Raw genomic sequence first — 27,363 nt, forward strand, 5'->3', positions numbered from 1 at the left:
ATACTTATTTTCATGTCAATGGGCTTAGACATTCCTGCGCTATGAGCTTTACGGATAATCACGCGCACGCAAAATGACTTTGAACGGTATATCTCTTTCTTTGTCACAAATGTATATTAATATCAAATTTCATTAAAATATGTTCATTAGTTTTTCAGAAATTCGAAATAATGTGCAAATTCCCTTAATTTTGCTTACAAATATACGTAAATAAAAATTAATTATCCAAGGACAGGTAGGTCTTTGGAATTATAGCTATATTTTGGTGAAACGGGGAATTTAGCTACGCATAGGCCAACTTCTGACAGTAAACTGAGCCATAGACGTAAACCTCTGCGCATTTTGGTACGTCTTCTGGTTTCACACATATAAAAAAATATCCAGACTTGAAGTCTAGCGTCGTCATATATTTTGTGGATTTAATTTTCCTTATTATTTTTTCAATTATTGGTAAGGGTTGAACCTGACATTTTGTTACTCTGTATATTTTCCTTAATCAATAGCGAAACAATATGCTTTAATATCATCGGGTTTGAAATTACTTTTGTTTCGGCCTAGTACAACACAGCATGCTTATAGGGGTTACAGTTCTACTTTTCAATATTTCTGCAATATGTTTTTCTATGAGTTCTTCCTTAACCTTGTCATAGTGTTAGGGTTTTCCTCTTCAAGAAATACGGGTGATTTCCTGTTGCTACCGATTGGCTGACCACCTGGGCAATCGTCAAATAAGTTAAAAATTTCTTAACAACTGTTCCAACGGATTCAAATCTTTCAGTCCTTCAGATCTAAGGCGGGCAGATGTACATCTTTGTTCCCCAGCTAGTTCACTTACAAATGCAAAGTATCTTCCTGAAAATTTACTTTAATTAAATTTACCTGAAAATTGCTCACCACAAAGAAAAACCACCATATGTTGCTTAATTGTTAACCTGCATATTCGAAGTTACTCTTTCTCTACTTATTCACACAGTGTTCCTTGGGACACTATTACCTTCGTTTGTAGCACGTAAAACAATCTGTAAGGTCTGAAATTTTTTTGAAACCGTTTTCTGTGAATAGACTACTTTGCGCATACGTTTCCAATAATGCATCTTCTGGTACACTATTTAAATAATTTGTATCATTGGTAAGGGCAAATATTTAATTAACACCGAATTTAATTGAACACGAGAGGCAAATTCTCTTTGAGGTGACTGTACCCTCAGTATAGAAAGTTTTGGTGCGCTAATTGTAATGTGATATCTGAACATTTGTCCTACATCCCTACCAGAGAAGTAGCAAGTTACCGCCGTTGCTGTAATAGTACCACAAAGACTTAGGTTTAACCAATCGTTTTACTAAGCTGAAGTTTTTGCAAAACAAGTACCACTCGTGCACAGATAAACGACTTCTTGTCGCTATGTAAAATAAGGAACAGCATGTACACTAGTTATCGTTAATAAAAAAAATCACAAAAATGACGATTATCAAAAAAGTACTTGTAGCATTTAATGAAACTAACCCACAGTACACGACACGTAGCAAGGTATAAAATAACATGAAAAGAAATTCCCAGACGATTATGGTGTTATAGAATTTAGCTTATGTATAAAATGAACAAATCGGATATGTCAGTTTGGTATAGAAAAGTTACATTCTGTATAGTTAGTTTATGGTCTCCAGTAAAAGTAACACAGCGCATACAGCGATGTGTGATGCTGTCAATTATGCGGTCTATCAGTTTCACAGAAAGTGAGAGCTATTGCTCTTGCAAAGCAGTGTCCCTTACAAGCGTGGCGAGGGTCTGAAGAGGAGCTATATCTTCCTAAAGCATCTCAAACATGCTGGATATGATACAAGTCCGGTTACCGAGCTGCCTTTCCATGTGCTGATTTGTTTGCTTCTGTAGATAATCATCCACGATGCGAGACCTGTGAGATCTAGCGTTGTCGTCCCGTAACAGGAATTCATTACCGGCATAAGGGCGCCCATATGCATCAAGGATATAATCTCTATAAGCCTGAGCATTTACGGTACCACGTGGAAAGATATGGGGGTCTGTGTGTCTACCCAAAGAAATACCACTCCAAATACAGATATTGCCTCCTTTGTATTCATCTCTTTCACTGATGCTTGATGGATGCTAACGTAACCCAGGCTCTCTCTCCAAATCAAATAACGCCTACTATCGCTTTAGAGGTTAAACCTTGATTCATCCCTAAAAAAAACAGCCCTTCATTGATCAGCCGTCCATTGGACACGTTGACGTGAACTCAAACGTTTTCTCCTATGACTCTCCTATGAGCGACACGCAAGTGGCTGGCCGCCTCGCGTACAGACCTCCTTCGCACGGTTGACATTGACACCAACCTTCTACGCAACCTTCTTTGCCTTCTACGCACGGTTGACACTGACACCAACCTTCCGGTGGCTGCAGCAAGGAAGGATCTGAGTCGGAGTTACGATTAATATTCTCCTCATAACAACAAATATCGATCATCGGCGCTCGTCCTAGCGGTTGACCATCCTTGATCCTTGGCTGAACCTCCTGGATGCCGAATCTGCGGGTTAGAAATTGTTGCCAAGGCCTATGAACCAACACCACTGGACTCACATTCAGCCATCTGTCCACTTCTGTCTGACTTTCTTGTGCCTCTAGTCTCCAAATAGCTCACCCTTTTAATTCTTCTGACAAATGATACCTGCAGGTCATTGTTATGAATTGACTAGCTTAGATTTCTTATTTCAGTATCACAGCAAAATTTGCAGGCTTACTCTAACATATTCAAATTTATGCTCCTCTCTGATGACGTATTCCGACTACAGCACGACTGATTTCCATACTACAGTTTTACTCAGAAACTGTTATTTGATAACACGCATTGGTTTATTTTTGAACGAGTTATCGCTATTTTTGAGGCTCTTCCTTAATCTTTGAAAACCAGTGTACTTACATTTAAACGTTGATAAAGTCTTTTAAGACCACACAGTCAAAATAATAAGCTATAAGCTGGCTGGATTAAATTTATCAGCGCGTAAGTTTCAGCCGAGATCACCACTTTTAGTCAGAGTTGGCAAAACTATGAACATGCTGCGGGAATGTCAGAAACTTCTCTCTCATACAGCTTGATAATACAGTTTTTACAATTCAAGAGTATAAATTCTCTTACAAACTTCTTAAATAATAGGTTATTAAAATTAACCAGTTTTTCTCATTTTTTCGTTTCTTATCCGTATGGGGTGATATCCTTCCGCTGGGAGCTGAAATCGATATGTTTCGATATTCATTACTTTCAGTCAGACTCCAGGAGTTTTAGTCCACTATGGAAATTTAAAATTTGATTCTAAATGTGGAGTAGAAAGTAAAGACCCACGTGGATTTGTTTTTATTTTCTTTCTTGTCATAACAATTGATTAAATGGCTAAAATACATAACGCATAACAAAAGCCCTCACCTAAATTTCACTAGAAGCTAAATAAAGTTATATATGTAAAGAAGTAGTTAAGGATCAAAATCATAATAACTGGTTAGTTAATATAAGAACATTACAAAGATATTCTGCACCATTATCGACTTACAAATTGCGGCAGAAGTAAAAATCGGCATAATAGTTTTATCTCAAATTCCATTCTCGAACGAACCGTCGGACTTCATAGGACTTCCTGCACATGTAAACTAAATGCGAACTAACAGCATTATAAATTTTAAAGAAACCTACCTCTTCAATTGTGGAACTCTCTATATTCTTCTACAGTTTATTACCATTAAATTTTATTTTTTTCCCTCATTAGTCATTCATATTTTTATATGAAATTTTCCTGTACTTCTAATTCTTAGAAAAAGAAAGCTTTTGCAGCTTCTGTGACAAAGAAATGAGGTATATCGCCTATGTTTAAACTCTTTACTACGTTTTGTATATTCCCTAGATCAAAATTAACATAAGTTAATAATTATATGTGTTTAAAATTAAGCAAAACTCAGCTATAGACTTAGACCCGTTTTAGAGAAATCTTACGCATTTCGATGGATAAGGACTTTTTTTTCAAAAACGAAACATATTCTGCATCGTGGTAAGAAATAAAAATATTGTGTATACAGAATATTTTAATGTCTTTCAGCTTCTAAATGCAAAGGGTTTTGCTATAAACCAGTCTTAATCTGAGGACGAATTTTGCCTAATGTGAAAGCTTAAATTACTAATTTCTTTCCTCTATATAACTACATGTATGCTTCATTTGTCATACAAAGCAAATCAAATGTATTAAAAGCTTCATTTCGAGCAGCTGCTAATAGTAGGAAACCCTGTCTAATTTTATAAAATCTAAAGCTCATTTTTATTCTCAAATAAAGCTTGATAATATAGTTCTTACAATTCAAGAGTATAACTTCACTTACAAACTTCTTAAATAATATGTTATTAAAATAAACCAGGTTTTTCTCATTTTTCCTTTCTTATCCATGTGGGGTGATATCTTTCTGCTGGGAGTTGAAACCGATATGTTTCGATATTCGTTACTTTCAGTCAGACTCCAGGAATTTTAGTTCACTTTGGAAATTTAAAATTTGCTTCTAAATATGGAGTAGGAAGTGAAGACCCATGTAGATTTGCTTTTATTTTCTTTCTTGTCAGAGCAATTGATTAAATGGCTCCAATACATAACAAATTGGTCTCTATAGCCCACGGGAAAAGAACATTGTTCTGTTCTGTCAATAGTGCTATTAAGTTAGGAAACGTTTAGTTGCTAGTCGTATAAATGTGATCAATGAGAATCTAATAATTTACACGGCAGCATCAAAAGCATGTGTAAGATAAATCTGCTAGTTACGGAAGTCTTTTTGATATTAGATATATAATCCGGGAGGAATGCTTACGCTAGAAACAATATTAATAATAAACAAAAGTTACAAACATGTGACAGTACTATTTTAGGTATAATGCAACTTCTGGAACTTTGATTAAGGGATGGTCCTCATTAATGGTTTGGTTATAAGTGCACTTCTATTTTCACTTTTAACTAGATGCTCCAAATTGCTAGAATATGAATTCATATGCGCACAAAATTACATTTCTTCATGGGTTAGCCAAACGTTTAATTAATAATTATCATATCAGCTAGGGAAATAGAAGCTTAGCGAAATAAAAGGGTATTAAATTGTAGAGACATTAGGGTATTTTGAAGCAGGAGTACGTGAAAAATGAACAATACTCTCGCAGGGACTCGAACCTCGGACCTCTCGATACGCGCCCAGTTTGCTGGTCATTACACCATGAAGGCATGCTAAGAAGGCGGGCGAAGTACCTTATACACTCCCCTTTTTAAAGGGCAACTGAGAATTAGTGAACCCATTCGCTAAATTCTGGTAGTGAAGAATTCGTAGTGAAGAATCATCATCCACCACCTTTTTTTAGTTCGGGCGCCACTGTAGACACATTAGGTTATTTAAGCAGGAGAACATGAAAAATGAGCAATGTTCTCGCCAGGACTCGAACCTCGGACCTCTCGATAGTCGCCGAGTCTGCTAGCCATTACACCATGAAGGCATGCTAAGAAGGCGGGAGAAATACCTTATAAAATGTTCAAAAAAGGAATGCGACAGCATGATTTAACGTCAAAGAGAAAGAAACTGGAAGATCCGATTGAGAACTCGGTAATAATTCATGATTTGAGATCCACAATCTAAAACGCTATCCGGGCATTATTACTCAACATATCACTGATAAGTTCTCTTTATTAAGAATCCTTACAAAACTTTTAATTCATTTAAACCTAAAAAAAGTAGAAACCATATAAATAATTACAACACACTACTTGTACAGTTATTGATTTTTCTAGAGGTTTGCACAATTTGTTTCCTTAACATATATCTGAAATGGAAATGAAATTCGATAGTATTTTAATCATTTAATTGCTCAAATGATATTGCAGAAAGTTGCTGTATTTTCCCCTGAGAATGATTCATTGATTGCTGTTAGGTAATTCGTTCAGTCTAGGAATATATGCAAGTGAAAACTTTTAGATTTCAATCTTCATAAACGTAAACCCTCGAGAATTTATTATAGAAAATGTGAATAGTGGCAGCTTTCTAACAGAAGATATTGGTGTTGTTCGAAGTTTCTATTTGTAATAGGATAATAACTGAATAATTACCAACGGAATTATTTAGAAATATAAAAGTTATTCAATCAAACCCTTTGTTATAATAGTTGCCACTATCAGTATTTACTATCTTTAACATGCGTACTTTAACGAAAATTGTTTTCTGGCATTTCTTTTGCGAAAAGAACTAATAATATTTGTATGTCACTTCTCTTTGCCTTGAAAGTCATTTAAGTCCTCAATGTGCTTAAATCGCTTTTAATGTTAATTTTGACAGAGGTCAACTAAGTTTGCAATCTTATTGAAACGTGTACTTTTGGCATTAAATTCGAACAATTCCATTAGCTATTTGCTAGAAAACAAGAGATACGTTTTTAATCAATATACATAAGCTTCCTTTGAGGGTAAACTAATTTGATATTAGTTTGAGTCTCATGCAAGGGAGAAGAAGTTTGGCTAGTTTCTAAAAGCTTACTCATAAAGTCATGAAGCTACAATTAAAATATAAGACATACTTTTAATATATGTATAATATCCGTCTATCTATCTATCTATCTATCTATATATATAAGGCATATTTTTACTTCATTTGGCAATAAGGATTTATAAGAACTTTTATTTTCGTGTATTTGCCCTAAAGGTTGACAAAAGCCAGGGTGCGACCTATGATCTTGATAATGAACAATTTTTAATCTTCTCATAATCATTAATTGTCTTTACATAGATACTCTCATTGCCAACCTCACTAAATTCCTCATTCTCAATTCATCACATGTAGTTTGAACTTTGCTGTCTAATTCATTCACTGTCTCTCAAACCATGTTTAATATGCACTCAACAAACACTTGAAAATAAGCATTATCCAAATCTTCATCATTTTGTTTAGAATTTGCGATGTTGGCATATTTCTTTGTACCCATGCTTGTACCCTCGACCCTCAGCGGAATTATGAGATTTTCATTTTTCGTACATCATTTCGGAAACGAGGATTCGGCTTAAACACTATTTCGGCTTTTATACGTGTAAATACGGTAAATGTTATTGAGATATGTTTGCATATTTCTTTTTTTCCTAATAGCTGAATCTTAGTCTTCTCAGAGCATTGTAGGTACAGTAAAAAAGGATTACTTTATTCCAAAGCTAGAGATTCAGGAGATTTATACTAAAAATCAGGCGAATTTATTTATTTACTCGGCAAGTGATGCAGCTAAATGATTTTGATTAAGTGTATTATTTTTCTATTCTCTTTCAATAGTTTTATGGCAATCGCGCAATTTCAGCTTAATCTAAATGTACTAATTTATTTTCTTCCCAAATTTTATGCAGACACTATATGCCATGACACAATTAAGCTCTCCCTTTTTCATTTAGTTGCTAGTTATTAAAATATTTCATGCAGTAAGTTAAAAAATTGCAATTGCAAATGTTTTATGTTTTCTTACTTTTACGATCATTTAATGATGCTTAAGAGGATATTGACGCTAAATATCTTTTTAAACTATGTCTTTTATGAAAGTTTAAGATGTTTTGCTTTTCCTATGCTAATAAAGATGAGCGTTAGTTAACCATGAATAACAATTAGAAGTCATGTTTTTGTATCTAACTCATAACTATTAAATTATGAGCTATAAAATCTCCAATAAATCTCTTTACGATTTAGACGAGAAAACAAGTTATACCTTTTTAGATGAGTAATACAATTGTTTATTATCAATTCCAGTTCGCAAGGGTAAATAAATCATTAGTTTTCTGGTAAAGTTTTAATGCATTTGTTTAACAGATTTTTGTGTTTATTTTTCATTTAAATAAGAAAAACATGAATTGAATATTTGGAATATCTAAAGTAATAATCTTATTGTTGAGGGTAAAGAAATCATAGATGCACCACTAATAGAGAAACACCTTGTAGAAGATTCATATTTCTTATTAACAACGATCTGTATAAATATTTATTTCCATATTTCTTGCTAAACAGGCGTTATTATTGAGAAACCAAAGCATTTACTTGTACGTAAGTCTAAACTTCCAATTTTTGTTTAGAAGCTTTCGTGTCAGTAATAACATTTTGGCATAGCTTTTATATATTCGTTTGCAATATTTTTTCATGTAATGACCGCGAAGGGTTTGTTTATTTTCTGCATTAAACTACCAGTAAAAGAGTACAAGCCTTTGCAAATGCAATTTTAGATCTTCATTCCCATTTATATTAAATTATCTTTTATGCATAAGAAATAAGTTCAAAGAGATACTCTGTAAATTGGAACCATAGTCACCAGCTCATATCGCAAAATGCTGCACCATAAATTTAGTTGCCTCTGTTTGAAAATCGAGTGGAACTCTTCAAAATCTCTCGTGCGATATCTAATGTCTTAATGTAATTGTTTTTAAAGCTTGAAAGAACAGTATGACGAAGTCGCAAAAAACAAGCCACAGAAACAAAAAGAGAAGACGAAAACAGCGTTCTGCTCAAAATCACGTTATTTATTGATTTTTTTGGCGGAAAGGTTGGATGGCGATTATAAGAACCAGTCTCTTCTTTTGGGACAAAGTAAAGTCTTAGCAATCACTTTTCTGGCCCCGTAAATCGAATTTCCAGCTGTTTTTTATCTATTACGAGTACCGATTGCGCCGCCTTTTTTTTTATTCTGCTTCATGTACTTTATGGTTTCAGGCACTTTCAGGTGTTTGTTGCTCACCTGCCTGCAAATAGGATTTTCATTTCAAGTATTCTCATAGATGAAACGTATGCAAATGAAGAACATATTTTTTATATTAGAAGGAGAACTATCCCTTTAGATACTGCTTAATATGCAACATTTTTACTAAATGGAGAATGTGTTACATTTATTTAAAACATTCTTACGCAGCATAGTTTCATATTCGGCTCCGAAATTTTAACAACCATTTTTATAGATAGTTTTTACAAGCGACATTAGTTGCCATTTTGAAATTTAATCTACCGGTTCCAACATCTTAAGAAGAATTTAGCGTGCGCAAGATTCATTTACAATTAAATTTCACAGAAACTTTAGTCAAAAACATTTTGATAGGTAGGTTTTTAAAAATAAATTTTAAGGTTTCACCCCTTTTAAGTGACTTTTTTCAAGAAAGTATAATTAACATTTTTGATTATTTAGCAAAAATTTTAAAATTAGTATTATAAAATGCTTAGAAGATATAAACTTGATCAAATATTTAATTCTGAAAGAGAAGCAATTTGAAATTTGCCGAAGTTTTCTTAACTTTTTAAAGGAATATTTTATTATATTTCTTGGACTATTATAATTAAATTTCTTTCAAATGCTTCTGTCATTTCTTCATTCATACTGAAGTTTCTCTTTATCGTAATCAATCAATGCCTCATGTATCCTTTCAGAAAAAGCTGCAAGCCATTGTATGCTGGCTTCTTTAGAAAGAATAATAAAAATGTAACTATTCGGCATAAATAAATTCAAACATATATATTAAGTAAAGTTGCTCCTGAAATAGGCTTTTGAATTGTGATGTATAAATAGGGAACCTGAAAGGGACCTTTCGTGTTTTCATGTTTTTAACTATTCCATTCAATTAAAAGTGAGACCCTAGAAAACAAGAAAAAGATGCTGTATGAGTACGCTACTCGGATCGGTGCATTGGTGAAACGACGATGGCTGCTGTATCGTTAAGCCCGGTTTCGAATATCGAAGAAAGCATGAATATTTGTAAGTGTATACCGTCTCTGCGGCATGGGAGCACTTAAAATCTTGGGGAGCCGAAAATCCTCTCGATTGGTTTGGTGGAAGGGGTAGAGGATGGGAGACCCTCGTATCCGCTCTCCATGCTTTGTGCATCAAAGCTGGGGTGTAGCTGCACAGTTAATGGCGTGGAACTATACCTGTAGAACCAATGTAAAAATCCAGGTGTCCCATCCATTTCTAACTGTACCTGTTGCACGAGTAAAGTTAATATTACCTCCAACTGTGGGAAACAAGATGTATTAAAATTTTTACGAAACGATTTACTCTTACTGAAAAGTATTCCTTAAATGCGTAACTTAGAAATTTTAAACTCAAAGCTTTAATAAAGATTTTATGTTCATCGGTTTCACTATTTCATTTTGTGTTTTATTTGACCTTTCTCATATATTTCATAGTATTGTTGGATATACTATATTACCTATAAAATTATGGTATATTTTCAACATTTATCTACATTCTATACTTTTTTATGTTATAATTTTTTTCATTTTGCTTGGAAATTTTTTAATTAAAATTAAAGCACTTTTTATTTGGGCGTTTCTTTACTAATTCTGACCTATTTTTGAAAAAGCTACTTTAGTATGTGTTTTTGAGTATTCTGTTATGCATTATCTTAACCTTTCTCTCTGAGAACTTGCTAGATAGCTGTGTCATTTCAGCCCTTTCACATTCTAATATAAGTTTTATATTGAAATGTACAAAAATAATCATTTAGAAAATGATTTCGATAATAGACCTTATCATTTTAGATCAACGTGTTATTAAGGATGAGTTATTTTATTCGGAAGAATCTGTTTGGAAGTAGAGGGAACCTGCTGATGAATCAAACCGTAAACTGAATGATAATGTAATTTAACTTCTGGTAACTATTAAAACAACAGCGTTTCGGTTTTTAGTTACATTTACTAAAACATATATTAAAAACTAGATTTTCTTTTTCCTAGTAACTATATAAACAAACCAATATGTGTTTTTAAAAACTTTCAAGTATAATATTTTTAGTATTACATGTTCATTTACATACCTCATTTTTTGCAAAAATTCTGGTAGTACCTTATCTAAGTATGAAACCGATACTATATGAAAAAAGTACTCAAACATAATAATTAAATGCACAAAAATAGCACAGTTTTTTCTCTAAACACCACATATATGTATACCTGTAAGAACCTGTATATACCTGTATGAACGTCAAATACCCAAACATTAATGTGTAAATGGCATGATTATTGATCTGCAATTTATCCTTGTCACAAGATATCTCTCCATAAAACCTTCAAACGTAAATTATGCATTATATGATATAATCTTTACATTGCATTTGTATAAAGAAACCCAAAAAGTTGTTTTCTGCAATAAAGAGACTATTTTCTTCAACGCAATAAAATAGAATTTATTGATTTATATTTCACTCTAATTTTGCAATTCAAACCAAGGTCGATTTACTCATAATTCCAGACTGTAAATAAAATGCTGTCTTTCCTGAATTTATACTCGTTAGATAAAGCTTTAAACTAAAGACTTGGAGGTTAATGCCAAGCAGCTAATTTAAACAGTTTTCATTTCACAGAAATGATAATTACTCGATTAACTGGTATTAATAAATCTGCTTCACGAAATTGGTTGGGTGGATACATTTCAAGGGCTAAACCATTGTCCTAAACCAACCATAACATATAGTAATTCCTAATTTAGAGTAAATTTTATTTTATTATGAATCCTGCATTACTTTTAACGCGCAAATTATGGATTTAAAATATGTCTTCCTCTTAAAACGAAAGTGTGCAAAATGCTCAGTGAAATTTCGATAGTTACAGAGTATTCAAACATACTACCATACAGTTCGTCCTAATGAAAAGGAAAATTTTACATCCTTTCATTCCATCATCATGATCAGGGAACGAAACATATTCCTCTTATAAACAATATTTTCTTTGAATTTTGTATAAACCGGGTTTTTTAACCTTGGCAAATATCGTAAAATTTCTTTGAAACACGTTCATACGAAATATTTGCAGATTCTCTTGACAAAATAACATTTGAATTAAATTTGTACTGATATCCATCGAGAAAAAGGTCTCGTAATTTGCCCTGTAAATATAGCTTTAGATGAAAAATTCTAACTGATTGCCATGTTTAGTTGCATCTCAGTATAATTTTCCAAACAAATCATAAAATGACTAGCGTCTAAACAAAATAATATCTATTAGGATAATTTTTAAGTATTAAACTGTTGATGTTAATTAAATATTTCTAAAATAAGTCTGATACATTTTGAAACCGCTGCGTAATAAAAAGAAACAATCAAGCAAATTCAAAATTTTAGATCTCAAATGTGTTTACTAAACCAAAGCACAGCACTAAGACATAGTTCAGTATTTTTCCTAAATTTTAAATATACAGCTACAAGAATAAAATTATTCTCTGTTTCTTTTTTCTTTCTCCTTTTTTCTTGGTACCATCAATTTGTAGTTTGCGTAAAATGCAATGTCTTTTTTAATACTTACTTGTCGTTAATATCTACTTGTAGTTCGGCTTTATCCCCTACCTTCAAATACCTAACAACATATTTTAAGAGATTAGTAATTTACGAATAGGATTCCTGCAATCACGATTATCTAAAAACAAATATGTAAAATTTTTAAAGGAAAGTGCTACCTTCTTCATTTCCAGAAATCAACTTAAATACAAAAATGTATTAATAGAATGCTAGTGAATCGAGAAACCCGATAAATAGCTGCGTAATTAAAATTTCCAAATGTTCAAATTTAATTTTAAAAATATTTTTTTTAAAAAAAAGCAAACAACCTTATGTAGTTTGTGCATTGAGAGTCCTTCACCTTTTATTCTCTGTAAAAACAGTACCTTATTTTAAGTATTTCAGTAGTACCCATTTTAATTATGTAAGTTAAAATTACTGAAATATCTCTCATAAATTTGTATCGATATTTGCTTGGGTTAAGGCTCTATCGTCATTTCTTGAACACTGCTGCTACTGCTGCACGAATATTTTATTCACATTTAAGTGCGTAATAATTAAGCTTTTGAGGAATAACGGTTACTAATATATTTCAGCAACCCTGCGCCCGAAATTCAACACTTCATTGTAGCACTGAGCTATGGTGGACCAGAAATGGATGAGACTTCTAAGTAAGGAAAAAGTTTTTCTTTAAATCACAAATTCAGTTTCGATGACCTCTTCAAAGCATCTTATCTTGGTAATTTACGAGGAATTCAGGAAGCGCTAAAAGTTTCAGGCAGGTAATATTGATGTACGAGGTGTAATTTGAGTAAGCTATTGTTTTGGTAAGTAGTACAACAATTCCACCACCACAATTTCTGTGACTTTAAACGCTTTGCACAACATCCTAGAAATCAGCAAAATATGTAAAGTATATTTTACTACATTATTTAAAAGTTTTGCCCCTCAAAAATTATATAGTTAAAGTGATTAATGCATTTATTTGGAGTAATTTTACTATTTACGTCTGTTTAGGCACATAAGGAAATATGTGACTTCACAATTTTAAGCCAAAGAAGGTGAAACACTGCTTTATTTACGCTGAAACTTTTTCCGCGTTTCTTTTCCTAAAATTCAATCTTATTTCATCACAAGTAGTAATTAATTTATAAGCATATAAAGCTAAATTGGGTCTCATAAAAAAACGTTTTAAACTGTTTAAAAGCTGAGATCTTAACATGTTTGATCACGCAAAGGCATAAATCTTATATAACACTATCCTACTTTTTTCTCTGTGGATTTTATGGAATATACAGGGTGATCCAAAACTCACACACATCAAACTCTCAAAAACTGTATAAATTCTTCAATGAATATTAATAGTAAATTGTTTCAATGTATGACACACTTATATTGCTAAAAGTAATATATGACTTGAAATTTAAGATGCAGTTTATGTTCTTTGTTACCTTTCAAAAACCATTTGTTTGGTGCAAAATGCAAATTAATTTTTTACAAGCAGAAGGAATTTTTATGACTGAGAATTGATTCACAACGCATCGTACTTAAAAGTTGTTGAAACGTTTGAACAGACCTTCCTAGATTATTGTGAACCTAATAAAACAATGATATACTGAGCATAGCTGTAAAGATTTTCTCCATGCATAGCGCGGCCAGTTTGCCTTAGAAAGTTCTCATAGAAAGCGTCTTTCCTCTTAGGCAGATAGCCCTAGAGTGATTTGCCGTAATCAAATAAACCAAACCAAAACATATTAAATTCTGTTTGATAATCTGATTTCGAGAAACTCAAAGCGTTCATCATAGAAAATGAAGTAGCTTCTGAATTCGGACAAAATAAATAATGTCAGGAATAAAATATTGCAGTCACCAACAAAAAAATATGGAAAAGATGGCGACGCAATCAGATTTATGCTTTGAGAAGTAATGCTCAATCATAAAAATCCGTTTTACCTGAAACTTTCATCTCCATTTTCGAATGTTTTTTAATCTAACAGTATTAATTTCATCTGAAATTACTTGTAACAATATAGGGATGTCATCCAAACAATTTGCCTAATGAATATCCACCTTTGGAATTTCTACATTTTTTAATTTCAATACCCGCGACGTTTGGATCACCTGTACACGTAAGTCTTTATACCCATATGCACACAGAGAAAGCTCGAATATTATGAAATGTCAACTTTAGAACAACAACATACGAGCTCGTATTCTTAAAATTTTATTATATCTAAAATAACTGCAATATATTATTAAAACTGAAGTAACTTGACATATTGGTTTTGGCTAGTATTCGTTTCAATACTACTCACATTGATTTAAAGGTAACTACTAAAATATCATTCAACTGTCTCTCTGCAATAATATGAGGTTGTAGACAGACTATCTTCAAACTCCATTGAAACAAAATTATGGCGCGACACATTTAACATGGAAAAATCGCAGGTTCTTTAGAAGTACATATATAGCAGTTGCCTATATTTATTTAATGTTTATACATATTCATTGTATCTGTGGCTCTTAAAAATTAAATCATTTTGCTTCGAATGTTTAATTATACCACATTCATAGTTTATATTTTCTCTAATGACAAAATTTCTCGCTTCTAAGCAATAAGTAAAATCATGGTATTTAGTTCGCTTAAAATAACATTTTTGTGCACGACAGAAATAATTTAAATAATTAGAAAATAGTGCAACTTTTATAGGTGAGTGAAAACAATGAACAGTAAATTAAATTAGAAACGTACAAACGCGTTTTAAATTTTTGGAAGCTGCTAAAAAAATAAAATCCATACTTCATTGCAAGTGAGCATCTTCATTAACATGCAAAAGGTAAACATTAAATTCAATTATGTTAAATGAATATTATATTAGTAATAAATCTAAATATATATTAGTAATAAATCTAAAAGTTAGAAGCATTAAAAATGATGATGCTTAGAGAATTTTAAGACAAAAACTGTTACGTATTTCATTTATTTTCAAATCTTTAATATACGAAAATATTTTTGCTTACCTCAAAGACAGCGAGAAAATTTTAACACAAGAAACTTTTTTCATTTGCCAGAATCTTAATTTTTATTTTTTAGTTTAAAACAATGAGTTCAACTCGATAAATTTTAAAACTGATGTAAGGTACTATTTTCTAGTGTATTAAATCTGTATATTAAAACTAATTTTAATATTAAATATAAAATATAAAATTAATTAGTCTAAAAGTAGTTTTTAATGTGCAATATTTACAGTAAATTCAAAATGTTTCAAAGTATTTTTATTATTGATGAGCATTTAAATATTGGAGTTTAAAGCAATGACGATAAAACTCGTTTAACTTTTCATTTTTAATAGATTGTTAAATGCAGATACACTCAACAGAAGAATCTCTAATATGCTCTGTGACTGTAATTCAGGTTGGAATTCATAATATACATTTATAAGCAAATCTTAGTACTATGTTCTTTGTGATTAGAACAGGAGGGGTATAAATAGCTTGTCCTTTTCAGAAACAAAATTATTGTAATTTAAATAACTGTAATATTTAATTTTTAAAGAAATCAAGGATATCGTACCTTTTGTTTTATATAACCTTTTGTCTTGCTCACTTTCTAATTTAAAAATACTTAAAGGGATATAGCTTTGAGATTTACTGGTTTCTGAGACAATTTCAGTAACTTTTATTTCCCGGCAGTTTTCGTAACTAAGATTGACATGAAAATGATCATGCAATTCTGAGCAGTTATCTGATATTTTTGGGTCCCTGTTTGTGAGATTCCCGCAAATACTCATACCAGACGGAGAGAGACAATAAGCTGCAGCGACTAGAGAGCGAAATGCGTTATCATGACGTTCTTTATTTGGATGAAAGCGAATAAGCAGAATGGTGTTAAAAATAAAAAAAATAAAACACAGTTGGAAATGGATAAGTTTTTGATTTTCTCCTCACTTTTCCTCTCTAAGATTTGATTTTTCCTATTGCTAACAAATACCGAAACTTCAAGGGATTTAATATTTCCCAAACCCTAGGGATAAACGAGAGCAGTATACGAAAATCAAAGTCGCGTTGTCATTGGTCACGATGCATATGCTTCCTGGGGGATGACGATGTACAGATTGGAAGGCAGAAAAGGATCACTGGCACCTTTTTCGAGAAATATCCAGATTCTGTTCTGCGTCATCCTCTGTTTTCTCAATCTCCAGGCTCAGACTAGACGGACTTTGCGTCTGACATTTCAGAAGAAGCACGACAAAGGTGAAAAAATTCGAGAGTTCAAAACAGCTGATGTGACTCGTCTATAAAAAAATAACAATGCATTCCGGGGATGCACTATTGGGTAAAATAAATTCTGCCGATCTTGAGACACATAAACTGAATCTCAAAAGAAAAAATCGCAAAATTGCTTCAAGATACCATTATTGTGCCTTTGGAATGGAAAAATGCTTGTACTTTTACTGCAGTTTAGTAAAAAATGCCAAACGTTCATTCAAGAATACAATAATAAATTAATTGACTAATAGTGTTAAGTTTTATCTAAAAATCTTAGAAATAAATTTTATTATTGTTGTTTTGTAACCTTTTTGTTAAATAATTTCTTTTTGAGCTAAGCTGGGCTGTGTATGAGATAACCATTACCTGCCTACTAAATAACGTAGAATTTTAGATCTTTTTTCAGAAAAAGAAAGGAAAAAATAGTAGAAATTCCCAAATTTCCGTTCATGGTCATCATTTTAAATTTAAATGTTTCATAAAACGGCTTAAAATTAATTATCTGAATGATTTAAAATATCGTATGATATAGATATATTTTACTGGTTTAACTTTAACGATTTACTCTCTAGAAAAACCCTGGCAGAATATAATTAATCTTCTTATTATCCAAAATTATTTTGCAGAAATAGATAAGCTTTATGTTTTTTAAAGAAAAATATTCCGTTTTATACACTAATATGTTTCATTTGAGGGTTTTGTGCTAGCACAAAAATTACTTACTAGAGCAATGAAATGATTATAAAATTTCATCTGTCATGTAAGGTTTTTCTCTCTCCTTACCGCGCGCGGAAAAGCGCATCCGCCCAGCAATTGGAAAGTCGAGAAACCGAGTCCCGGAGTAGATGCTACAGATTTTTCACGTCTTCTGCTTTAAAAATAAAGATTTTATAACCTTGCCGAGTTTTCTCTCTTTATTTATTGATTTTGTTACCTGGTATTTTTATAGATGTTATCCTTGTGAAAATGAGAAATTTTATCGGTACTGTCATTTATGATGTTTATTTATTGACCCATTAAAGTTGTTCCTATTAAAAAGGTAGAAAACTATCTATTTTATCTAAATATACTAAAACAGTTTTTGAGGATATTTGCACAAAATGTTGCCCCGCAAAACAGGTCTGACTTCAACAACGAAGTTTCCGATGCTCTACGTAATAAACGTTTGGTTTTGGTTGTTTTGAAAATTGTCCTGAAATTATAAAACACCTCCTGTTTCCGAATCCAAATCTTAAATAGCCCATTTAGCTAGAATGCGGGAAAAGGATACTAAAACATACTATTATGTTTTCAAGGTAAACGTGAAATATCTGATATTAGAAGAATAAGAAAATACTGAAGCTACAAATTACTAAAGCTCTTGTCGAATCAGACCCAACAAGAATTAAATGTATTCTTCAACAAATGAATATTCTAAAATCTAAAATATTATGTATGCATTTTTCTTGCCCATTTTATATTTGCATTAGTAGCCCATTATTTTTATTAGTTTCATTTTAGTCTAGTGTAAATACATTGCTTTCTGTAACTTTTCTGTAACTGTTTTATTAATTTGAATTTAAGTACTCTTGCATTAAAATACATAAAATAACGTTACACTTCAAGAAACGTTCTATAGTAAACCCTTCTTTCAGTTCATTTTCTAAACAATTTCTCTACGAGTTAGAAATATCCCATCAATTATGAAAGCACTGTATTTAAAATTCTGTGGTGTAAAATATATTCATGGAGACTACCTTAAATTTTATGAATTTATATAGTTTTTTCTTTCAATCCTTTTAGTCATATTATTAAATCTTCTAAGCAAAAGAACCTAACCTGACCTTCAGTTTAAACTCGCTGAACAAAACTAGATGCATCCCTAATTTTATCAGTCATGAACCTCTCTCAAGCAGATAATTTTATGATACACATAACTAAAAACGCTTATCTTTATGATGAAATTATATGCTTTCCCATTTGAAAGAAATAATATGTTCATTTAAATTTTGTGTTCAAAATTTTGATTCTTTTAATCTATAATTGTGTATAGACATTAGGTATACTTTCGGAAGCAAGAAAGATAAAAAATTAACAAGGCCTTCGCCGGGAATCGCACTACAGACTTCTGGAATACCCGCCCGGTGTGCAGACCACCACACTACGAAGGCACGCTAGGAAGGCGGGAGAAATACCTTATTTATACCCCTTTTAAAGGGCGACTGAGGTTTTTAGAGATCCAGTTGCCAAATCCTGGGTATGGAGAATCATCATCAAACACCCTTTTTAGTTCAGGCGCCAGTGTAGAGACATTAGGTATAATTTGGAATCAGGAAAAATGAAAAATTAACAACCGCCTTCGCAGGGAATCGAACCGTGGACCTCTGGAATACCGGCCTAGTGTGCAGACCACCACACCATGAAGGCATGCTAGGAAGGCGGGAGAAATACCTTATAATTTATATGTTAAGAAGTAAAATATTGTTGCTTGCTATTGTTTCGTTGATGTCTCTTTTAAATAGTTACTCTTTTAAATTATTATTTTAATAATATAAAGGAAGAAGTTCATAATTTTTTATAAAAAATAACTTTACATATCCCAATAAATAGCAGCACATAAATATAAGAGAAGCGGATACTAAGCAACTCTTTGCTAGCACATGAGAATTATTGTCAATTTCCGCTTGCTGATTTAGTGTTTCCTTTTTTGCCAGTGCCAACAAGTAAGCACTAAATCGCGATTTAGCTATCACTAAATCTCACAATTGAATAATAACTAACTAATCACAATAACAACTCGTCCGAGCTCTCGGAGCCGTATTTATATAAACACGTGCTTCAAGAATTTTCGAGTGCAATCGGTCGCCGAGTCCAACGAGAATCGTATTTAATCATATCTGTCGTTTCTCTTGAGCTACTTTTACCGTTTAAACATTGCCACATTCAGAAACGAAAAGTCAATAATTTCATATAAGAAAATAACACATATAAACTTAATTTTGTGGCTACAGAACAAACCCTAAAAGCAAGAAATGAGTAAATGGCACAATATTACGAAATATACAAATTTTTGCAAGTCGGAATTTCAAGAAATCTTTTAATGAGACAAATTATTACAAAATGATTCGTAAGGTTATCTGAAAAAGCTGGTGAAATTAATCGGATTAAATACTTGAATACGGAATTTCGGCAACAAATGCTAGAGAGAACGCTTTGCATCAACATCTGTGAATCTGACTCTAGAGAAGATGGCATTAGTTTATGCTTATTTCTACAAGCCCTTCAAACGAAAAAGAGTATGTGACATCATTGCGTTGATTAATTTTTAAATGTTTACGAACATATAGGCGATGTTGCAAAATATATGTGCATGTCATATAAATGTCATTTCATATAAAGCAAATTGGTTTCCAAATTAATCTTAAAATTTGTTACAGATGAACTCAACTGAAATGGTCATGTGATAAATATATACTCATAAATTTATTCAAAATATGAAAACGCAAACTCTAACTAATATTATGAAATGTATTTATGTATTTAAACAGCTGTAAATCAGATTATATCTCTCGGAAAAGTTACAATCTAACAATATAATTTAATCCGAGAACTGATCTCAGACTTCATTAAAAAAGTTTCAGAGGTTTCTGCTAATTGCAATACATGATCGGCGAGAAGTGAAGTCTAAACATTTTCACTTTTTTTCTTTGATTAATTTTCTTTATTAATCAAAGATTATGTCTTTGATTAATTTTCGATAACTAACAGTATTTATGTGATAAAACTTTTACAATCTTAAAATAAAGAAAGATGTCTTGAAAATTATTAATTCAAGAATGCTTAATGATATATTACTTGAAATTTCATATTAATAGTGTAAAATGCTTATGAAAAATTGTTAAGGGTTAAAATGTCAAACTAAAAGCTCAGTGAAAGGACTGGAGTGTATTTTTATTGTGCTTTGTTCAGTTTAATACGTTAAGCATTAAATACTGCGTTGATAATATACTTAAATATGTTTAAAAATTAGACATCTGGCTGTTATTTTAAAACTGAAGTTAATCTCAAATATTTATTAACTCGTGTTCTTCAACTCATCGCTATACGTCCATGTTTAAGTGCATCTAACTTTTAATTTGAGATAGCTCATCTGTTCAAAACACTGCTTGCTTTTTCAGACATGCTTACATCAATTTATACTCATTAGCGCAGGCATATATGTTTTAGAATCAATTATGTGATAAGAAATTTATCTTTCATTTCTTAAAAAATGCATGGCTTGTCTGCTTATATTTCAACATTAAAACACTTAGTGCGGCTTTTTCATCCGTCCTCTCACATCGGATTAAGACTTCGTTAAATGTAGAACCTAACTACTTAGAGTACGCAATTCTGTAAATTTAGCTTCCGGTCCTAATAATTATAAGAACTACGCAAATAAACTCCTGTGAGTCATCGTACTATCCTAAGTTGTAATCTTTTTTGCGCCTTCGGTAATTAAAATGTCTAACGAAATAATAAAGAATATAATGTTGTATGCGAAACGTTGTAGATGCATTATGTTGTCCCTTATCATTCCCTAAATATACCCCCATATCAATTTCTAATCACAATTTAATATGTCCTGCATTTATACATAATTTTCGTTTCCCAATGTTGCTTTTTAAATGTCGCATGACATTTATGCTTTCAAGTATTATTCACCAGTTTTAAAAGCACTAAGTAACTGAACTCACTTGTGCCAGCACATTTTTTTATCCACACCTTTTTTTGTAAATAGATCTAACTAACAGTCTAATGAGATACAGTTTCATGTGAGGTTAAGTTAATTGTTCTATACTCTAAGGCTTCACATTTTCTCAGCAATCACAAAACGCAACTTTTTATCATTTAATGGCTGTTTCTTTTTCAGCCGTCACCATTCGCATGAAAAATAGCAACGTTTGATAAGGCCTTATAGTAATGTCGCAGCCGTTAAGTTCAGAACAGTCTTCATAGTACGATTAATTTTGTTTCAGCATTTTGAAGTAATGCTGAAATTATAATTCCCAGAAACAAATTTTAAAAATATATGCGTGCATTAATAAGTTCTGTCACTTTCAAAGTATTACGCCTATGCACTCATACACGGTTTTAAACTACTCATATCTACAAACAAACCAGAAATTTGTTTGCCGAATTACTATTGAGTATTTCTTTCATATTCTATTTGCCGTCAATTTCATCAGAAAATTGTTATTCCCGAAACACAACTTCTACTTTCAATATTAGTCTGAAATCCCAGAGAAAAAATTCGTTTTAACAGGTAGAATGATTTTTATATTTATTTACATACTTTGGCTGAAACGCATCTCTCAAGGAACGTATTTTAAATGCGCATTGGAGGCAAAACGTTCACAGAAATGTTTCTAATGTCAATTCTATACTAGTTAAAATTAGCTTATCCTCTATAATAGCTCACTTTTTTATTAATATGTAGTTCTTCAGCCATCATTCTCATCCTTACTCGGGCCTTTTCGGACTATAACGTAGCTAATACTCTGTTAGTATTAATATCCTTTATTTTTTCTTATTCACTAATAGTGTTTTCATACGGCTTTAGTTCAGTGCTAGAGTTCAACTGTCGGAATATCTTGTGTACTGAGAAAACGTAGTACAGCATGGAACATACGGTCTCTCACTGCCCTTTTAAATGTTGGGCCAGAGAAGACCAGAAAATATGGCATAGACAGTGGAATTAGAATTTTAGTAATGTGCTGGTGGTTAATCAAACTGCAAATGGTGAGCGAAATGTGGGATCTATGTTCCCTCATACCAGCAATTCTGGTGCTTAACCGATATGATGATAAAGTCTTGTAGAGTAATTAGGTTATTTCGAAGCAAGAGACGGGAAAAATGTGCAATGCCTTCGCCGGGACTCGAACCTCGGGCCTCTCGATACGCGCCGAGTGTGCTGACTACTACGCAACGAAGAAATGCTAAGAAGGCGGGAGAAATACCTTATATATTCCCTCTTTTGAAGGGCGACTGGAGATTATTGAACCCAGTCGCCAAGTCCTGATGGTGGAGAATCATCATATGCCACCTTTTTAGTTCGGGCGCCACTGTAGAGTCATTATGTTATTTCGAAGCAGGACACGTAAAATGTGTGCAGTGCCTTCGCTGGGACTCGAACCTCGGACCTCTCGATACGCGCCGAGTGTACTGACCACGACACCACGAAGGTATGCAAAGAAGGCGGGAGAAATACCTTATAGACTACAAGCTTCTAACGTTCGTTTCCCTTGTTGCCTCCGCATGTGAGTACATACGTGTCTTATGATACTGTAAACCAGTTGTCTTTAAACTGTGTTCCATGGAGCCTATGGTGTTCCATATGTCAAAGAACAGGCTGCACGAGTCAAAATAGAACTTCGAAAAGAAAGTTATTAAACGCTCACTTCTTAGTTGACTCACTCTTAGTAGTTTATTTATCAACTAAACATACATTAAATGACCTTTGACAGTTAACCAGAAACTACATGTGTGGTTTGACGTTCTAAATGAAGTAAACAATTCTTTTAAGGATTGATTATACATATTATAAGAATTAAAGGAAAAAATAATGCATCGATTTTAAAACTTAACGTGTGATCATCATATGACAAAGAGGAGGACGTGCAATGTTTTGCAAAACTAAATAAATTTATACTGAAAAATGAATTGACTTTAGATGACAATGTTAAAAATTATATATTGGAGCACCTGTTTCAAATGAAGAAAACTATAAGAGAAAATTTCTCAGGGGGGGAAACTAAGTATTACTGGATAAAAGTATCCTTTCGAGTTCTATGATAAATCAGAAGGATTGCCAATGAACGAAAGGGAACAGCTTATCGACATATCAATAGATTCGACGTTAAAATCTAAATTTAAGTAAGAGCAGCTCCTGCAGTTTTGGTTGGAGTTTCATGCAAAATACTCAGAAGTTTCTCACAGAAATAAATATTTTAATATATATATAAATATTTTAATTCTGTTTGGAACAATGTATTTAAGTAAAGAATCTTTCTCAGTGCATATGGCTAAAAACCAAAATATAGAAACAATTGAATCACAGAATATGAAATGCGACTGCAGATAACATCAGTAGTCATAATAATCAATCAATCACTTCGACAATTTGTGTTGATTGAAAAATGCAAGCATACCTCTGTCATTAAATATAATGCAATGGTAGGTGACACCTTGAGCATGAGCTTTTGGTGTAAAGGAATAAATTACAGTAATTGTGTTTAACGTTTTTAATAAAATACGCAGTACATTTTTAATTGTCTTTACATTAAATACCTATAACATATTGATCTACTTTAAATATTATTTTGTATACATTTTCCTAAATGGTAGGATGAGGGTTCCCAAAATACCTTATAGTTCTAAGAGTTCCTTGAGTTGGCAAAGTTTGAAGACTACTGCGGAAAGCAAATGTAAAATTCGCAAGAAAAGACGGTCTTATGCATCTAATGCATCCATGTGCATAGTTGAATTCATCATTTCAGGCGCTGATTCCTACGCTTCAGAGTCAAGGGAAGCCATAATAATGTTCTTCTTATTGATATTCCGTGGCATTGCAGATATCTTCACTACTAGAATTACTTATACCTAGTGATGAGTAACGTACCGTTATTAATTGTATTATACTTGACGAAAAAAAAATTAAGAATAAAATTTGAATCATTGAAAACCTTTAAGTTCATATAATATAGCTAAGAATTTTTTTTTTTTTTTTTTGTGTGTGTGTGTGTGTGTGTGTGTGTGTGTTATGTCTTTAATCCTTTTTGGACATCCCCATTAAGTCGAAAGTTATGATACTGAAATACACCTCCTCCTCCCCGTGTTGTTGGTGATGTTCAGAAAGAACTGTATTAAGGTTATATGGGTAAAGAGTTGTATTTAAGTTTATGGGAATGGGTTCTTGTAGTAGTTTGTGTCTGGTATTAGGTATATTATCTAAGTTAATAGTGATTAAAATTTTAACGTGTGAAATGATCAAATTTTGCTACAGAGTAAGTGTTTCTGTTGAAATCAAATCTATTGATTCTGTTAAAATCTGATAAAATTTTGCTACAGAGTAAGTGTTTCTGTGTTCTGTGAGTTGTGATTTTTAAATTTCTATTCACGATCTATGATTACTAAATTTGACATTAAAATAAGTTTTAAACTGCGCAATGTATTCAATACTACAAATGTTACATGTGATAAGGTAGATGGAATTATGTTTTTTTCAAATGGGTTAACATTGTGGGATAGCTACTTTTGGTGTATGTTTGTCATTTAATACTTGTTTATTTTTTGATATTTTAAGAACCGTTATTTGCCAAAGAAATAACGTAATAAGGAAGTCAGCGTAGAGTACAAGTAAGATTTTAGGAACCAAAAATTTAGCAAATTTAAGAACTAAAATTTTAGGAACTAAAAAAAAAGATTTCATTAATTGAAATTATATGAATATGAATAGATTAAGCGATTCTTGAAAACCAAACTCAAATTTTTATACACTAGTTACGCAAGCACTTTTATAAATTCTGCAGCACGGTTATATAGGTTAAAATAATGAGGTATTTGGAAAACTTGAATAAAGTAAAAATTTTTTGTGAGCAGATTAAGACTCCGTATTAAAGTGAAAGCATTAATTATAACTATACGACTTCCTAGTTATAATTTATTTCATAATTATTTATGAAATATTTTTGTGTTAACTTTTATATATGTGTTATAATGTGCTTGATTATAAGCTATACGGTCTTCCTTTTAAGTTTTATAATTTTATTTAAAGCATGGATAATGTTGTAAGTATATATAACGACTTAGTAATTATTTTTAAATGCAGAGCATTTATAAACGTTCATATCTTCAATTTTATTATTAAAAACAATTGTTTTACTATTACTGACAATTTAATGTTCGTGTTCATATTTGTTTGTTTTAAATATATCAAGTAGCAGAATTTTTAATGTGGTTTCAAAGGAAAAAACTTTCGCATTTTTGTAATGACTGATTAATCCCCAATTGCCATGAAGAGATTTAATAGTAACGCTTTTTTTATACCATCAATATTTACATTTTTTAATAAAACGTTTCACTCAGATTTTGTTTTTCGTAAAATTTAATTTAAAATTTAATTAAAATTTAGTTAATTATAAAACAGCATTCTGCAGCAAAATTTGTGAAATGCTTTTGAGATCTTAAACCAGAAAGGCGACTCATTCTAATTAACAGCTACATTTCGCTTCAAAAATCAATTTATTAATTGGAATATGAATGGTTAATAAGCCACAATTAATGTTTGCACGATACCTGAATCAGATAATTATTTACCTTATATATATGTGTGTTTACCTTGAATTGTTTGAAGTGGAAGTTTTGACCGAATACACCAACGAAAGAGGGAAACGGAAAAAATCTTCATTATTTCATTATGTGGAAGAATAAAAATAAATGTAGCGAATAATCACTTCTTTTTTATAATATTTCCTTTCCAAAACGTATCCTATTGTGTTAAATTTCAAAATTCTTATTTTATTGACTTTTTGTTCTTCTCCTAGTATTATAAGTTATATACTCGGATCATTACGACATTAGATTAACCATTGAAATCTTCTTATTCCAAATCTGTCTCAACTTAAAATAAGGAATAAAATTTTAAATTTGTTCTTCTCCTAGTATTATGAGTTATATACTCGGATCATTACGACATTAGATTAACCATTGAAATCTTCTTATTCCAAATCTGTCTCAAAATAAGGAATAAAATTTTAACAAACTCTGCCTTTATCATCAAACAAAAAGTTTTTCAATAGTAAAGTAAAGTTTATTAAATGTATTATTTTATCAACGAAGCATTATTATTATTTTCTTTTTTTTATTCGTCATGAATTGCAGCTATTTCAAAACTGAATTAAAATTACGTAATTAGACGTTTATAAAAGCTGCAAAGTAATTATATCTGTTGATAGTAAAACAATTATATACCTTTCATTTACCTCAATAATGTTCTCAGAAGTGGTATTTAAACGGAAAAAAACATTCATAATACTTGATAATAGAACACTTTTATGAACCTGCATTTTTTTAATTTAGCATGCACGTTAAGCTAAACTATTATAGCGTATAAAATGAACTAGACAGTTAAGAATAAGTTCCGAATAAAATAGACAGTTAAGGCTTCACACTACAATTTGGCAAAATTTTTAATTTATGGTGCGAAATTTACCTTCTTGGTTGTACACAGATTTTTCTTATTTATTGTGTGTAGCTGGTAGGTATTTTTCATGTGGGTTTTACATAGAATAATTAAACACTGTTGCAGAATGTCGAAGTCTGGATTTAACAATTTCCTATTATGGCAAAATGTACTGTTTCTCACACAGTGAGATATTGCAACAACCTATGTGAAGCGCTTTGCAGGCCCTTTAGCTATTCACCAAAGCATGTATTGTGTTTTTCTCAACATTCTGATAGATTTAATTGCATTTCGCTTTAAATGTATTAATTACATTATGTTGTATAACACGTTAGAGAAAAAAATATTCAATGTCCTTGCTTAACGATTCGGCAGTAGTTAATAATTAATCGCACGAGGACACATTCAAGGAAATTTTAAAAAATCTAATTTTTCAAATAAGCACACACAATAAAAAATAAAAAATATGCCAATAAATTAACAATTTTAACGGTATTAAGATATTATGTAGAATTTGCCCTCATCATTTTTCCGTATTTTAAACATTTTTTATATTTTTATTTTAAAACCTTTTTTATCGATTTTCCTTATTGTGT

The 27,363-nt window shown here is 31.6% G+C and overlaps 1 protein-coding gene across 3 annotated transcripts in view; it reads left to right on the top strand.

The window, feature by feature from the left end:
* LOC118196685 (protein couch potato-like) overlaps positions 1-27,363 on the top strand; it is a 460,571-nt gene that overhangs the window by 312,011 nt on the left and 121,197 nt on the right. The window contains exon 1 of one of the 3 annotated variants that reach the window (XM_085808520.1): positions 12,893-12,968. The exons of the other annotated variants lie outside the window; for them this stretch is intronic. The gene's annotated coding sequence lies outside the window, so the exon portion shown is untranslated. Of the gene's footprint in view, positions 1-12,892; positions 12,969-27,363 lie in introns of those variants that run through there. 3 annotated transcript variants of the gene reach the window in all.

Source organism: Stegodyphus dumicola, chromosome X1, assembly GCF_044657685.1.
Source record: "Stegodyphus dumicola isolate Sdum_Otavi_A_Nest chromosome X1, ASM4465768v1".
NCBI classification, from domain to species: domain Eukaryota; kingdom Metazoa; phylum Arthropoda; class Arachnida; order Araneae; family Eresidae; genus Stegodyphus; species Stegodyphus dumicola.